This window comes from Panicum virgatum, chromosome 9N (assembly GCF_016808335.1).
Source record: "Panicum virgatum strain AP13 chromosome 9N, P.virgatum_v5, whole genome shotgun sequence".
Lineage (NCBI taxonomy): Eukaryota > Viridiplantae > Streptophyta > Magnoliopsida > Poales > Poaceae > Panicum > Panicum virgatum.
In genome coordinates, this window is record NC_053153.1 from 62,962,821 (window position 1) to 62,979,773 (window position 16,953).

Genomic DNA, 16,953 nt, shown 5'->3' on the forward strand with positions numbered 1-16,953 from the left:
CTCTTAGCGACCAGCTTGGCTGCCCTCGCAGTGGAATCCTCATCTGCAGTTCCTTCCCGGCGCTTGCTCCTCCTAAGTGGTGGGCTCTGGACAAACCCTGCTAGCACAGTCTTAAGAGGGGTAACCTCTCCTAGATCACCAGTTGCCAGCCCATCCACTCCACCACTAGCCACGCCACCATTTGCCTCCTTAAGCCCCATGATAGCCCTCTCCAAGAGGGATCCCAGGGCCAGCGAAGGTGGCTTTGACGGACTGTCCGCACTAGCTGCCATCTCCTTCTCCACCTCCAAACCACCCGCAGCATGTGACGCCTGCACCGTTGTTTTCCCTTGCACCATCGCAGCCAGCTCCTCCGTATGAAGGGCGTTTGAGCCTGCATCCGCCTGCTGCACCATTTTGTTACCTGCCAACACCTCCCCAACATCATCTAGAAGATCATCATCGTCGAAATCTTCCACAAAACTTTCAACATCATGTGGCTGACCTGCTGCTGAATTTTCCGGTTGTTTACTTCCTTTTGATGCTGAGGGATCCGATTGTTTAAGTTTTTTGTTGGCATCTTCCATCTCTGTATCACCATCACGATTGCCACTACCATCTCCCTCTGTGCCTTCTTTGGTGCCAGACTCCGTCGTTTCCCCCGATGGCACAAATGGCTCAATTTCAAACTGCAGCTCAAAAAACTGTGTCCCAATGACACAATCCATTCTAGTTGGCACAATGGCTGGATTTAGGACAGCAACCTTGAATCTACCAAACTTGTTTTTTCTTGTCGTTATCATATCAACCTTTTGTGTAGCACCGAACATTGTTCCCACTGCCCAAAGCACATCATATGTTCCGAGCACTTTTGGCAGGTTGAGCACCCTCAACCATACCATAGGAAGCTCATGGCCAAAATATAATACTCTCCTCCTCCGCAAAGCATTCAAAATTCAGCCGCATGCCATTTTTGAGATTGGCTGATCCAAAATTGATGGCACGCGTAAACTCAACCTTCGACGGAAAAGGAGCCACCCACACATCTGGCGCTTGCGCTTGTAAGTCCCAATCAAAATTAGCAGAGAACAGCTCTTCAAATGCCCTCTAAGCTCCTCCTCAGTCAGAGATCCCCCTTCCACCTTGATTACAGCAGGATTGAAGGGGAATGAAGAGGATTGAGTCTAAAATGAACGAATTTTCCCTTCAATCCCTCCAATTCCATTTCAATCCACTATTATCCAAACAAGGTCTAATGATTGCAGTTTTGGAAATGACAGGACGAGTTTTTGCTCAGATGATGCAAACTTTGAGAGCGATTGATATATATGTTTTTTACAGGAATTCGTTGGAAGATGCTCTTTCTTGCCTGCCCTTTTGTCTCTTTTCTCCTTTCTTTTCTGCTAATCATCATCACGAGCATATAATAGAATTTTATTAGTTATCCCAAGTACTACGGGAGATAAAAGCATTCACAAACAGGTCCTTATTAAACTGCTTAGTCTCTGATGCTACGAAACCATACTAATCATTTGTGCCAATTTATTATCTGCACTTGCCTAAAAAAAGAATTATTATCTGCACTAGTAATATATATTAACATCATCTTCTTCATCAGCTTTTCAAAAAAAAAATCTTCTTCGTCGCACTCGTGCGTCAGCTTCGCTACGCGTGCTTCCGGCGAGATGCCTTTGCGCAACATGCGAAGTTTCGAACGAAAAAATGCACGAGAACGGAGAACCCATAGTGTCTGTTAGGAATAAACCACATCATGTCCGTGCATGGCGTGTGTCAGGACGAGTTGTCGATGGCGCGCGTGTTCGAGCTCGCGTTTGTGTCCCTCGTCTAGGTTGAGAGGTTGCGTCAAGTCCGTCGTGTGTGCGACGAGTATGTCGAGTCCAGAATGTTGGTATGACTACATTCTGTTTAGGTTGTTAGGATCTGGTCACGTGTGTGCGTGCGTTCTCCTCGTTTGAGTTAGTTAGCTTGTTTAGATTTTTGATCGAGTCTGTACCGGGTCTGTTGGTGCACGAGTAGGTGCTCGTGTTCGGGTCCAGCAGAATGGTGAGCACGACATGCGGGCCGTGCGGCTCGGATGACCAAGTCGGAAGCAGCGGAAGGGACGCCACTTGGGCTCGCGGATGAAGACGGCGACCAGTTCTTGCGTGAAGTTAGGTGCTCACGAAGGAGAAGAAGCCGGGTCGCCAGGACGTGAGTGCATGGGCGCCGAGTTCGCTCGAGTGTGGTGGCGTGGGCGCTGTGTGTCGCCAAGGCCTATAAGTGGTCTTGTAATCATTGTGTGCAGAGTTGAGTTGAGTCCATTTGATCAATAGAATAGCCAACATACAGGCCGTGTGCGCGGTTGGGGCGTTCGTCGCCAATGCAAAGCTGCATCTACTGTTCATCTTAGCTTCTACTGTTCTTCTTGAGGCTCTCCCAAACCTCCTTCGCCGTCTTCTTCGTGGACACCTGCATGAGGATGTCCTCGGGCAGCGCCTGCAGTAGCTGCGCCCGCGCCGTCTTGTTCTTGTGCGCGTCCACCACGCCATTGCCCGATGGTGACACAGCCTCCCAGAGGCCTTGCGCGTCGAGGATCGCCTCCACCTTGATCGCCCACGCTGTGTACCCTGCCGGCGACAGCACCTTGTACGCCATGGACACCGAGCTCCCTCCGACGCCCTGCGGAACCAGCGCCATGTCTTCTTGCTCGAGGTAGTAGCGCAGGATCTTGGTCATACAAGGCTCTTGATACCAATTGTTGGAACCGGGCCGCCGACGCACAGCGTGCCCGCCACACACCCCAGGCCGTCGGGCCGCCACACACGAGCCCGAACACATAGCAGCGGGTTTTAGGTCTATTAGGCCGACACTCCCCCCAAAAAGCTAGCCCGTTAGGAGGTTGCACCCTCAACCTTATAAACCATACTTGCCCACCCACAACTCACAATGTGGGACTATTCCCAACAATCTCCCCCTCACACATTGGGCCGAGACTTGTCTGAGAATGCACTGGGCCGACCTGAGCTCTGATACCAAATGTTGGAACCGGGCCGCCGACGCACAGCGTGCCCGCCACACACCCCAGGCCGTCGGGCCGCCACACACGAGCCCGAACACACGGCAGCGGGTTTTAGGTCTGTTGGGCCGACACTCCCCCAAAAAAACTAGCCCAATAGGGGGTCCAGAACCAGGAGAGTTGACCCAACCGGGCGCACACCCGGAGAAAGTCCTGCTACACTCCAAAAGCTAGCCCAAGAGGTGAGAGACTCCCCCCACTTTTATGTTGGTTCAACTCTCCCCCCACAACCAATGTGGGACTAATCCCAACAATCTCCCCCATCACACATTGATGCCCCTTAGCACTGACCGGACCCACACCATAGTCCACCAGTGACCGGCTCCACACACGAGCACATATGGGCCTCACACCCGCGGTCCACCACTGACCGGCTCGACACACGAGCACACACGGGCCTCACACCCGCGGTTCACTGGGCTTCGGGCCTACACCACCCAAGTGTGAATGGGCACAGGAGATTGCGGACCCAGCCCTGATACCAATTGTTAGAATTGAGCCCTCTGTTCTCTCTCTCACAACGGACGGAGGTAGGAGAAGCTAAGAAGAACAGTAGAAGCTAAGATGAACAGTAGAATGCAGCTTTGCATTGGAGACGAACGCCCCAGCCACGCACACGGCCTGTAACTATCTCCTACCTTCGTCCGTTGTGTGTGTGAGAGAGAGAACAGAGGGCTCAATTCCAACAATTGGTATCAGAGTCTTGTATGCCCAAGATCCTGCGCTACTACCTCGAGCAAGAAGACATGGCGTTGGTTCCGCAGGGCGCCGGAGGGAGCTCGGTGTCCATGGCGTACCCGGTGCTGTCGCCGGCAGGGTATACGGCGTGGGCGATCAAGGTGGAGGCGATCCTCGATGCGCAAGGCCTCTGGGAGGCTGTGTCACCATCGGGCAATGGCGTGGTGGACGCGCACAAGAACAAGACGGCGCGGGCGCAGCTACTGCAGGCGCTGCCCGAGGACATCCTCATGCAGGTGTCCACGAAGAAGATGGCGAAGGAGGTTTGGGAGAGCCTCAAGACGAGGTTCGTCGGCGCCGATCGTGTCAAGACGGCGCGCCTCGCCACGCTCAAGGGGGACTTCGACAAGCTATGCATGGCAGATGGGGAGTCGCTGGACGACTACGCCGGCAAGATCAGCGGCATGGTCGCGAAGTACGCCTGTCTCGGGTCCACGCTCGACGACGTCGCCATGGTGAAGAAGCTACTGGACACGGTCCCTGATCGTCTGTACCCGGCCGTGGCTGGCATCGAGCAGTTCTGCGACGTCGAGAAGATGGCGTTCGAGGAGGCGCTCGGGCGTTTGAAGGTGTTCGACGAGCGCTCGCGGCGACGCGTGCAGATCACTGACGTGCAGGCGCCAATCGGTGGTCAAGGCGGCGGCGACAGGCTCCTGCTCACCGAGCAGGAGTGGAAGGCGCGGCACAAGTCGAAGTCCGACAAGGGCAAGTGCTTCAACTGTGGCGTCCGTGGCCACTTCTCGAGGGAGTGCCCCAAGCCAAGGAAGGAGGAGGCGTTGCTCGCCAACGCCGCCGACGAGCCGGTGCTCCTGTAGGACGGGATGCACGGCGGTGTCGTGGTTTAGGGGGAGCTTGTTAGGAATAAACCACGTCATGTCCATGCATGGCGTGTGTCAGGTCGAGTTGTCGATGGCGCGCGTGTTCCAGCTCGCGTTTGTGTCCCTCGTCTAGGTTGAGAGGTTGCGTCAAGTCCGTCGTGTGTGCGACGAGTATGTCGAGTCCAGAATGTTGGTATGGCTACGTTCTGTTTAGGTTGTTAGGATCTGGTCACATGTGTGCGTGCGTTCTCCTCGTTTGAGTTAGTTAGCTTGTTTAGATTTTTGATCGAGTCTGTACCGGGTCTGTTGGTGCACGAGTAGGTGCTCGTGTTCGGGTCCAGCAGAATGGTGAGCACGACGTGCGGGGCGTGCGGCTCGGATGACCAAGTCGGAGGCTTGCGGAAGCAGCGGAAGGGACGCCACTTGGGCTCGCGGATGAAGACGGTGACCGGTTCTTGCGTGAAGTTAGGTGCTCACGAAGGAGAAGAAGCCGGGTTGCCAGGACGTACGTGCATGGGCGCCGAGTTCGCTGAGTGTGGTGGCGTGGGCGTTGTGTGTCGCCAAGGCCTATAAGTGGTCTTGTAATCCTTGTGTGCAGAGTTGAGTCGAGTCCATTTGATCAATAGAACAGCCAACATATAGGCTGTGTGCGCGGCTGGGGCGTTCGTCGCCAATGCAAAGCTGCATCTACTGTTCATCTTAACTTCTACTGTTCTTCTTAGCTTCTCCTACCTCCGTCCGTTGTGAGAGAGAGAACAGAGGGCTCAATTCAAACAGTGACCAGACCATCGTAGCATGGCACCCTACTAAATTTGGCACAGCATTGTCGGAAAACACCATTCAGATGGAGCTGCTGCCGCCATGGGCCTCTTCCCTCGGCGCCGTGCTTGCCACCGCGCTCCTCCTCGTCACCGTCCTCCGCCGCAGGCGCGGCGCCACCCGCAAGTACAACCTCCCGCCGGGTCCTCGGCCTTGGCCGGTGATCGGGAACCTCCACCTGATCGGCTCCCTCCCGCACCGCTCCCTCCACGGGCTCGCCGCGCGGCACGGCCCGCTCATGTCGCTGCGATTCGGCTCCGTCCCCGTCGTCGTCGCCTCGTCCGTGGACGCGGCCAGATTCGTCCTCCGCACCCACGACACCGAGTTCATCGACCGCCCCAAGATGGCGTCCGGGAGGTACACCGCCTACGACTTCTCCGACATCGTCTGGTCGCCCTACGGCCCCTACTGGCGCCAGGTGCGCAAGCTGTGGCAGACCAAGCTCTTCAGCGCCAGGCAGCTCCGGTCGCAGGAGCACGTCCGCGCCGAGGAGCTGCGCGGCCTGCTGCTCCACCTGCACGGGCTCACATCGTCGGGGCGCGGCGGTGCTGTCGTGCTCATCAAGGAGCACTTGCTCATGCTGAGCCTCAACGTGATCTCGCGCATGGCGCTGGGCAGGAAGTACGTCGGGGACGGGGAGAACGCCGTCGGCTCGCCGGTGTGGCCGGGCGAGTTCAGGTGGATGGTCCACGAGCTGTTTGTCCTCAACGGGCGAGGAGTTCGTCGCCACGGACATGGTGGACCTGCTGCTGGAGCTCGCTGACGACCCCACCCTCGAGGTCCCGATCGAGTGGCATGGCGTCAAGGGATTCGTTCTGGTAAGACAAGAGACTACACTTATTAACAAGATGCATTGTTATGATCCTAATCAATAAAAAATCTGTTAAAGTTTTTTTTTTGGTTCCCTACGTATGCAAGCAAGTTCAGGGCGAGGCGGCAACTGGAGCTGGTCCACGCCGATCTGTGTGGGCCGATCATGTGGGAGACGCCCGGTGGCAAAAAGATGTTCCTGCTCGCCGTCGATGACATGAGCAGGTACATATGGCTGGTGCTGCTGGCCACCAAGGACAAGGCGGCAACGGCAATCATCTGCCTGCCGGCGAGGGCTGAGGCGGAGGTCGGCCACAAGCTAGGAACGCTGCATACTGACCGCGGCGGGGAGTTCACAGCGCGGGCGTTCGGGGAGTACTGCACCGGTCAGGGGATCCAGCGACACCTCACCGCGTCGTACACGCTGCAACAAAATGGCGTGGTGGAACGCCGCAACCAAACCGTGCTGAGATGTCACTGTGCATGCTCAAGGCGATGGGCTTCCCTGGCCGCTTCTGGGGTAAAGCTGTGATGACGGCCGTCTTCGTCCTCAACCGCGCGCCGACAAGAAGTTTGGAGGATAAGACTCCGTATGAAGCCTGGTATGGTTCCAAGCCTGCCGTACACTTTCTTCGTACCTTTGGCTATGTTGCACATGTCAAGAACACGGGAGGCCATCTGCGGAAGCTGGACGACAGGAGCACGCCGATGGTGTTCATTGGGTATGAGCCGGGCACAAAAGCCTACCGGCTCTACAACCCAGTCACTGATCGGGTGCACGTGTCTCGGGACATGGTGTTCGAGGAAGGGCGCACGTGGAACTGGAATCAGGGCGGCGCCAAGACGAACATCGACAGCGTCGGCGGCGTCCCGTTCATCGTCGAGTACATCTACGTGCCGGGCGCTGCAGGTGCGGGCGAGGCACCACCGAGCATCGAGTCAACGCCATGCTCGACATCGGCTGCACAGAGCACGGGCCGAAGTACGACATCGAGCGCGCCGGGAGATGCTGGCCGCGGCATGACACCGAGCGCGCCGGTCGGCTCAATCCGAAGCGCGACGCCGAGCACGCCGGGTGGAGCCAACATGTCTGGTGGGGATGCCTCGCCACCGCAGCAGCCAGGAGGGGTGGAGTTCGTGTCTCCACCAAGCCAAGGGCTCGATCTCGACGCCGACAATGATGTTGGTGATCCCTACGTTTCATGCTGCTCGATGACATTTATGCCAGAGGGGCAGAACCTCTGGAGGATGCAGGGGAGGAACAGCTGAAGGGGAGCTGCTGTTGGCCGCTGGAGATGGGGAGCCGGCCATGTTTGAGGAAGCTAAAGGGGAACAGTGCTGGCTCAAGGCCATGAAGGAGGAGATGGCGTCCATTGAGCAGAACAGTACATGGAAGCTAGTGAAGCTGCCCCGGGGTCACAAGGCAATTGGCTTGAAGTGGGTTTTCAAGGTCAAGCGCGATGAGCAGGGCACCATTGTCAAGCACAAAGCTCGGCTCGTCGCCAAGGGGTACGTGCAGCAGCAAGGCATGGATTTCGGTGAGGTGTTCGCCCCTATCGCAAGGATGGAATCAGTTCGGATGCTGCTTGCTGTTGCTGCGCAGGAGGGTTGGCTTGTGCATCACATGGATGTCAAGTCAGCATTCCTCAATGGCGAGCTCGAGGAGGAGGTGTATGTCCAGCAGCCGTCGGGGTTCATTACTGCCGGACATGAGGAGAAAGTGCTGAAGCTGAACAAGGCACTGTACGGGCTGCGTCAAGCCCTCGCGCCTGGAATGTGAAGCTTGACAAGAGTCTCCGTGATCTCGGATTCACCCGATGTGACAGTGAGCATGGCATGTACACAAAGGGGATGGAGGCTTCACATGTGGTAGTTGGAGTCTATGTAGATGACCTTATCATCACGGGTGCAGACTCAGTAATTGTTGAAGGGTTCAAGGAGGAGATGCGGAATGTGTTCCGTATGAGTGATCTGGGACTCCTCTCTTTCTATCTTGGGATTGAGGTGAAGCAGGGTAGAAGGACTATCACTCTTGGGCAAGCAGCATATGCAAGGAAGCTGCTTGAGAAGGCTGGAATGCAAAGCTGCAACCTCTGTCATACGCCAATGGAGGCTTGGCTCCAACTGTCCAATAGGGGCACAACAGCAAAAGTTGATGCAACAATGTATCGCAGCTTGGTGGGCAGTCTGCGGTACTTGGTTCACACTCGGCCAGATATCTCTTTTGCTGTTGGGTATGTCAGCAGATTCATGGAGAAGCCTAGGCTGGAGCATTTTGCAGCAGTTAAGCATTTGCTGAGATATATTGCAGGGACAGTAGATTATGGGATTGTCTACCCCAAATGTTCAGATAGCTGCAACAGGTTAGTGGGCTACAGTGACAATGATTTGGGGGGAGATGTTGATGATAGAAAGAGCACTACTGGGGTGATCTTCTTCATGGGTGAGATGCCGATCTCCTGGCAGTCCCACAAGCAGAAGGCGGTGGCTCTTTCATCATGTGAAGCTGAATACATGGCTGGTGCAGTGGGTGCATGTCAGGCTGTGTGGCTTGCCAGGCTGCTGAGTGACATTGTAGGTGTCAAGGTTCAGCCGCCTGTCCTGAAGATGGATAATCAATCAGCAATCTGTAGGTAAACGGGTAAGCTACGCTAGCATCACTACCGCATATACACAAGATGCTTGCGAGTAGAAGATCATAGATCGTTACCACTAGACGCGCAGCGCAACGGAAGAAGTCGCGCGTCGATGTAGAGGAAGTAGTCGATCACGTCCCACGAACCGAGCTCCTCGTACTTGATCCCAGCAGCCGATCAGCACAGCAGTCGTAGCAGCGCCTCCACGGAGTCCACACGTACGGGGATGAAATGCCGGGCGTCGGTGTGCTAGCACCGCACGCACGGCATGGGCGGCGGGCGAGAGAGAGAGGGAGGGGCGGCGGCTAGGAGGTGGCGCGGCTCACAGGGTTGTCGCCCCCTAGCCCCTCCCTCGTATATATAGGGCGTACTAATGAGCTTCTATCTCATAGGTCCATTAATAACCCTAATCCCTCTTGGATCAATATCCTCTTGGGCCTTTAAACCGTATTGTGATGATGGGCTCTTGGGCATATCACCAACACAATCGCCCTAAGCAAGAATCCCGTCCTACATGACAGAAGTAAGCACATTGATACAAAATTCCATTATATTCGTAAGTCTGTGGAGGAAGGGAGGATATGCCTGGACTATGTGAGCACTCAAGAGCAGCTTGCTGATGTCCTGACGAAGTCATTAGGGTGGGCGAGGTTTTGTGAACTTCGCGACAAGATTGGCGTCGTCAAGCTGAAGTGAGCCGAGTATGGATTAGGGGGAGATTGTTGGATAATCTAGACTCGGTCGTGTGCATGGCCTAGCTAGAATAAAGGAGCTCATCATTGGCCACGATGAGAGCGTCGTTGTACAGAGCATCTGCATGAACACATGCAGTGATGTTCCTTTCTTTCCGTTGAGTCCTAGGGGTAGTGGAGGCGAGGAGCTAGTCTTCAGGTCGTGGGATGGCGCAATCAAAACGGAGGTGTGGGAATCGCAGCGTCGTGGCACAGTTTAGCCACTTGCTTTCAGTTGTAATTTGGAGTATAAATCTGTTATCAATACATGAAAAACGCCTGTCAATTGGGCACCAAAACTACCGTATGTTTCTACTGCCATCTCGCGTGTGTGCGTGCGCTCTCTGAGTGGGTGTGTTCATCGTCTCCGGCGACGGGCGCCGGCGAGTTGAAGTCTACAGCGCATGGCGCTGGGCAGGAAGTACGTCGGGGACGGGGAGGGCGCCACCGGCTCGCCGGTGTCGCCGGGCGAGTTCAGGTGGATGGTCGACGAGCTGTTCGTCCTCAACAGCGTGCTCAGCATCGGGGACTTCATCCCGTGGCTCAGCGGGCTGGATCCGCAGGGGTACGTCGGGAGGATGAAGAGGCTGGCCAAGATGTTCGACCGGTTCCTAGAGCACGTGGTGGACGAGCACTACGAGCGGCGGTAGGCGGGCGAGGAGTTCGTCGCCACGGACATGGTGGACCTGCTGCTGGAGCTCGCTGACGACCCCACCCTCGAGGTCCCGATCGAGCGGCATGGCGTCAAGGGATTCGTTCTGGTAAGACAAGACACTACACTTATTAACAAGATGCATTACATTGTTACAGTGATGTGATCCTAATCAATCTAATCTGTTAATCCAGACATACTTGTGGTTTTGGACATAACAAGGCAGTCTCCTATGATACACAATTTAGAAACTTTTTTTTTGTTCTCTAGGTAATGCAAGGACTGCTTTGTCCAGTGAAACAAAAAACATATTTGCCGAGATGCAGGTAGAATGTGTCGGTTAGAATATTATTTTAGTGTTCAGAACAACCAGAACTTTCAGTTTAATTTTGTCATCATTTTAGCTGGCCTGAGTTTAGGTTCTTTAATACTTGTGCATGGTTTGGAAGAACAATGGAGACATAACCAACCGGTGACTTATATGTTTTATAGTGGCAAACTATAAATTGGACAAAAAATAATTGAGTGCAACTATTTCTTGAAAGAGAAGCTCCATCTTCCTGAAAGACGAAAATTCAAGTTCGTGCACGACCACTGTGGTAGCCTAATGATGAGTTGATGACCAGCCTGACAGCTACTTCCACTCCAAATTAGTTCTGACTTGTCTACTCTGAAAGCTAAACAAAGATGCTCCACTACTACGAGTGACAACACTGACAACATAGTTCTGAAAGCCAAACAACAATGCACATGGTAAACGAGACAATAAATCGAGTGCTGTCCTCGTTTCCCCTCGCGACAGGGACATTGCTGAGGTGTGTCGTGGAGTGCGATTGCGACATTTCCAAATTGCAACAAAGAGGATAATCACGACGAATTTTGCTTTTTGCTGTTCTCCTGGTGCTCTTGGCACGGACGATAATAATAACAATGGACACACGAATACAGGACCTCATCGCCGGCGGCACGGATACCTCGGCGGTGACCGTCGAGTGGGCGATGTCGGAGCTCCTGAGGAACCCCGGCGTCCTGGCCAAGGCCACCGGCGAGTTGGACGCCGTCGTCGGCCACGGCCGTCTCGTCACGGAGCAGGACGTCCCGAAGCTCCCCTACCTGGAGGCCGTCGTGAACGAGACCTTCTGCCTGCACCCGGTTTCGCCCCTGCTGGCACCGCGGCTGGCCCGCGAGGACGCGTCCACGGGCACCTACGACGTCCCCGCGGGCACGCTCGTGTTCGTCAACGCCTGGGCCATCGGCCGCGACCCCGCCTTGTGGGGGCCCACGGCAGCGGAGTTCCGGCCGGAGCGCTTCGTCGGGAGGACGTGAAGGGGCAGGACCTGGAGCTGCGGCCGTTCGGGTCGGGCCGCCGGATGTGCCCGGGCTGCACCCTCGGGCTCAGGATGGTGCAGGTGACCCTGGCGAACCTGCTGCACGCCTTTGCGTGGAGGCTCCCCGACGGCGTGGCGGCCGAGGAGCTGAGCATGGAGGAGAAGTTTGGGCTGGCCGTGCCGCGCAAGGTCCCTCTCGAGGCCGTCGCTGAGCCTAGGCTCCCGGCGCACCTCTACACTATTGGGCCGTGAGCCCGTGCCGTGATGTATGGTGGAAAAAGAAAACTGGCAAGTCTGTCTTGTTGCTGCCTCCATCTGCGTATGCGACATACATGTGCGTGTTACCTTAATAAAGAAGATGTTTTGTCCTTGATTGTGTGTAGGTTTACTTTTCAACTCAAATTTCTCTACCCTATATTTTAGGCTATCCGCACTCGTCATACTCTATTTCCATCCTCTAAAAGGAATATCCTGTCCTGATCATCAAAATTCTATACTATACACTTAGTTTCGCTGCACCCATCATCCTCTATATCATATCCTCTATACCAACTACCCACCCATAGGACCCACAAATCAGATTTTTTTTATCCAACAAAAACCACTTTCTCCCTCCGCCACCTCCTCTCTCTCTTCTTTCTTTCCCCGCCCCCTTTCTCTCCCGGCGAACACCTCGTGGAACTCCCTCCCCCTCCCTCACCGACACCGCTCCTCCCATTCTCTCTCCCTCTCTCGCCGCCTTTGCTCCTCTTCCCAGGGAGCTCGCTCCTCCTTCCTCGCGACCAGCAGGCTGAGCTCCGGCTCGAGCTTTGGCCGGATCTGCGCGGGGCCTCGCCGCGCCCATCTGCAGCGGTCAAGGGATGGCGTCAAGGGATTCGTTCTGGTAAGACAAGACACTACACTTATTAACAAGATGCATTACATTGTTACAGTGATATGATCCTAATCAATCTAATCTGTTAATCCAGACATACTTGTGGTTTTGGACATAACAAGGCAGTCTCCTATGATACACAATTTAGAAACTTTTTTTTTTGTTCTCTAGGTAATGCAAGGACTGCTTTGTCCAGTGAAACAAAAAACATATTTGCCGAGATGGAGGTAGAATGTGTCGGTTAGAATATTATTTTAGTGTTCAGAACAACCAGAACTTTCAGTTTAATTTTGTCATCATTTTAGCTGGCCTGAGTTTAGGCTCTTTAATACTTGTGCATGGTTTGGAAGAACAATGGAGACATAACCAACCGGTGACTTATATGTTTTATAGTGGCAAACTATAAATTGGACAAAAAATAATTGAGTGCAACCATTTCTTGAAAGAGAAGCTCCATCTTCCTGAAAGACGCAAATTCAAGTTCCTGCACGACCACTGTGGTAGCCTAATGATGAGTTGATGACCAGCCTGACAGCTACTTCCACTCCAAATTAGTTCTGACTTGTCTACTCTGAAAGCTAAACAAAGATGCTCCACTACTACGAGTGACAACACTGACAACATAGATCTGAAAGCTAAACAGCAATGCACATGGTAAACGAGACAATAAATCGAGTGCTGTCCTCGTTTCCCCTCGCGACAGGGACATTGCTGAGGTGTGTCGTGGAGTGCGATTGCGACATTTCCAAATTCCAACAAAGAGGATAATCACGACTAATTTTGCTTTTTGTTGTTCTCCTGGTGCTCTTACTGCTGGAGAAAGGCACATCAGTGCCGGTCACAGGACGGCTTAGTGCCGGTCCCTATGGCCGGCACTAACGTGACAGTCGTTAGTGCCAGCTACTCTGACCGGTACTAACGTGTGCATGTTAGTGCCGGTCCGAAATTTCCAGCCGGCACTAACGTGCCCGACCCCGCCCGCCCCCCCACCGCAGCAAGGTTAGTGCCTACTGGTATAACTAGCCGGCACTATATGTTTTTTCTTCTTTATGTTTCTTTTCTTTTTCATTTTTATACGTATGGCTATGCGTATTTCTACCGTATGTGACTACATAGTCGTACTCTTTGCATTGCACAGTAATATTAGGACATCATATTACACTAATATTATATATATATATATGTATATATATGTATATATATGTGTATATATATATGTGTATATATATGTGTATATATATATGTATATATATGTATATATATATATTCGTCATGTATGGAACACTTAAGAGTTCAAAAGTTCTTGAGATATTACAAATTATTAAGCACATCAACTATAGTAATTTATCAGCTTCCCCGTCGTCGGATCTTCTTGGGCGACGCTTGTACGGAGATCGCCATAAAATTCGCCCTTAGGATTTATGACTTCATCGAGCAGGAATCCGCATATAGCTTCTTGAATTGCCCTGATCCGAGCCATTTCAATGAGTTCTTCTTTCATCCACCAACGCTGTCACATTTTTCGATAAAAACATGACAATAAAAAATAATGAATTAAAATAATGAGCAGATGTGATTGTGCTCACGTACATTGAATGCCTCCACTGTCATTTGCCCTTTTTCACTTGCAAAAGAGTTGATCCACTCGCATACGTAGTATCCACATAAGTTGTTTCCTTGTTCTTGTCTCCAACACTATGGACAAATGTGGGGTACGATATAGAATTTTTCTGATGTTTATTGCGAATGACATTAATAGCGAGAGTATATTCATACCGGAAAATCAGTCACCCAACTAAGAGGTTCGATTTCACTTATGGGCAAGCCTATGTGTTTGCGGAGGTAGCGACTCCATGCAGTATTTACCACCTCGATGAGATCGTGGTTCTCTGATTTATCTTGCCTTAACGAGTCGTACACCAAGACCTTGTGCTCCTCAATCCGAATACAAAGCAATATCCAATGAAAGCTGTGCATATACATATGCATAACCAATTAATGTTTATTATAATAGTTATTAAATAATATTATTAATACGAAGGGATTGAAAAAAAGAGGCTAACAAAGAACGACTCACTGATGGTTGTATGGCAAGAGAATGAAGGGACACATACTATTCTTACGCAACCCCCTGTATATAACTATGACTATTTCTTCAGACTTTTGCGCTACCAATTTCTCGTGTATAATATCGGGGTCGAAGAACCCGACGTTATGGAAGTTCTTCTTTCGGCAAATTTGAATTTTTGACCTACGGGACACAAGAAAAACGGAGATTAGTCAACACACAAGGCTAAAATAATGAAACGAGAGACAATACTTATATGCACCATACACTCATGAGGGACTTGTGAAGGGCATCTTGATGGTATAAATCGTAAAGTGCTGCAAACTCGATATATACATCATCTGCCCCCCCCGCAAGAAATGCTCATCTTTAATCCAAGCTGGGAACATCTCTAATTCATTAGCTTTAGATTGCACGGCATACCATTTGTGTAACTCGGCCATTCTCATTGGTAGGAATGGTAGCAACTCTGGCCATATCAAAGGTTCACCAAGCACAAACTTTTTCTTGCCGCGTGCATTCTGTAGGGCCTCTCCAAGCAATTGAGCCCTTGTTAGATCAGTTTGCAATATCATCCCAGCCATGGTCAACGGATCTCTTGATTCATCGGGACATTCTTCACGCGGCACTATCAACGGAGGGATCGATTGTTTGGACTGCTCTCCGAGCTGGGGAACGGTCTTTGCATTAATCCGTCGATTCTTGGGGTTGCTGTAGCACTTTCTGATCTGCCGATCATAATCCGACTCCTTTTCTTTCTCCTTGGTGGGCTCTTTAATGAAGGACTCAATGAAGTGTGCCTTTGCAACCGGATCTATTTCTGGCTTCTTGTTCGCAGCCTCCCTCAATAGCTTGCGCTTCAGCAAGAAGGTTTGAAACGATTCTTCTGCATCTTCCTCTTCTGGAGCCTTCGCTTTCTTCTTTCTTTGCTGCTTATGAGATGGCTGGACCGAAGGTACCGTGTATGCCTTCTGTCGCTGACTCTGATTCTGTTGTGCGGCTGGTGATGATGCCGGAATTGGCTCGCTTTGTGCGGCTGGTGATGGCGGATCCTGTGCAGCTGGTGATGGCGGATCCATGCTAGGGTCCCGTGCAGGCGGTGGAGAAGGTGGGCCAACACTAGGATTCCTGTCAGCTGGCGTTGGTGATCTTTGCCTTGAGCACCGAGCGGAATCTGTGGCTGCTTGCACCAATCTTATGTCGCGCTTTGGCCACTCGATCCATGTGTGTACGGCATGTTGTAGTTCTGTTTCTTCAGGACCTATAGGGATCTGGAGGTCCATGTCTTCCCAGCGTTCTTCAGTAATTCGGTCAACAAAGACTCTGGCGAATCCTTCAGGAATCGGCTGGCAATGTATTGTCCCGCCTTCTTCTTGGACTTCCACATAACCCTCAGCACAAACTTTGAGCTTTTTCCCATAAAGAACCAGAAGCTCACATTGGGTCCTAATGGTGATGTCGTCAATGGGGCCCCTCAGCCTGTCGGCACCCAAATTAGGGTGCTCTGTAGAAGCAACACTGCTACGACTCTGAGAAGGGGGGCTGATCTCCACATTGGTAGCTGGTTGGTCCGAGCATTGCCCAACCGTTGCCTCAAGTGACATTATCCGATTTTCTAGGCTACGGATCTTCTCTGTCACTACTGCCTTGCTTCTGCATCGGCTTCGGTAGGTTTCGAGATCTCCGGAAAAACCATATTTCCATGGAACTACGCCCACGCCTCGGGTCCTTCCAGTGTGTTCCGCATTCCCAAGAGCGTAAGTCAGCTCGTCATTCTCTCTGTTGGGCTGGAAGGTTCCTTCTTCCGTACGCCTCATTGCGTCGTCGAGTCTTTGGGCAGCCTCTCTTAGTACGTCGCTAGTCACAAACATTCCAGTGTCGGGGTCTAGTGTGCCTCCATGAGCATAGAAGTAATACCTTGCTCATTTGGGCCAACTCAATGTCTGCGGTACGATTCCTTTTACAATTAAATTATTTTCCATCTTTTCCCATTTCGGAACAGCAACCTTATAACCTCCAGGCCCAAGTCTATGGAAGTTTGTCTTTTTGCTAGCATTCATTTTGCCTTGAATCGAGGCTGCCATGCTGTCAGCACTGTGCTTGTAATTCACGAATTCATTCCACCACTCTCGTTGCTTCTTCCAGACTTTATCAAAATCTGGTGTGAGGCCCTTGTTGACAAAGTTTGCCACTAATTTTTTCTTGAACGAGCCGAACTGAATTGCCATCTTCTTAAATGCCCATCCCTTTACTTTGTCAGCTTTGCCTGGGGGAAAGTTGAAGTGCAACGACACCTCTTTCCATAACAAATCTTTCTCTGAATCTGGCACGATATCTTCAAGTCAATCAGAGACTTTATTTCTCTTCCAAAGCTTGTACTTTATGGGGACGCTTTCCCTAACAAGATATCCCAATTGATTTACA

General features: G+C 52.2%; 1 pseudogene; it reads left to right on the top strand.

Annotated features, from left to right (window-relative positions):
• The first annotated feature begins 5,398 nt into the window (after positions 1 to 5,398).
• LOC120692661 lies at positions 5,399 to 11,955 on the top strand (annotated as a pseudogene).
• Positions 11,956 to 16,953: the final 4,998 nt, after the last annotated feature.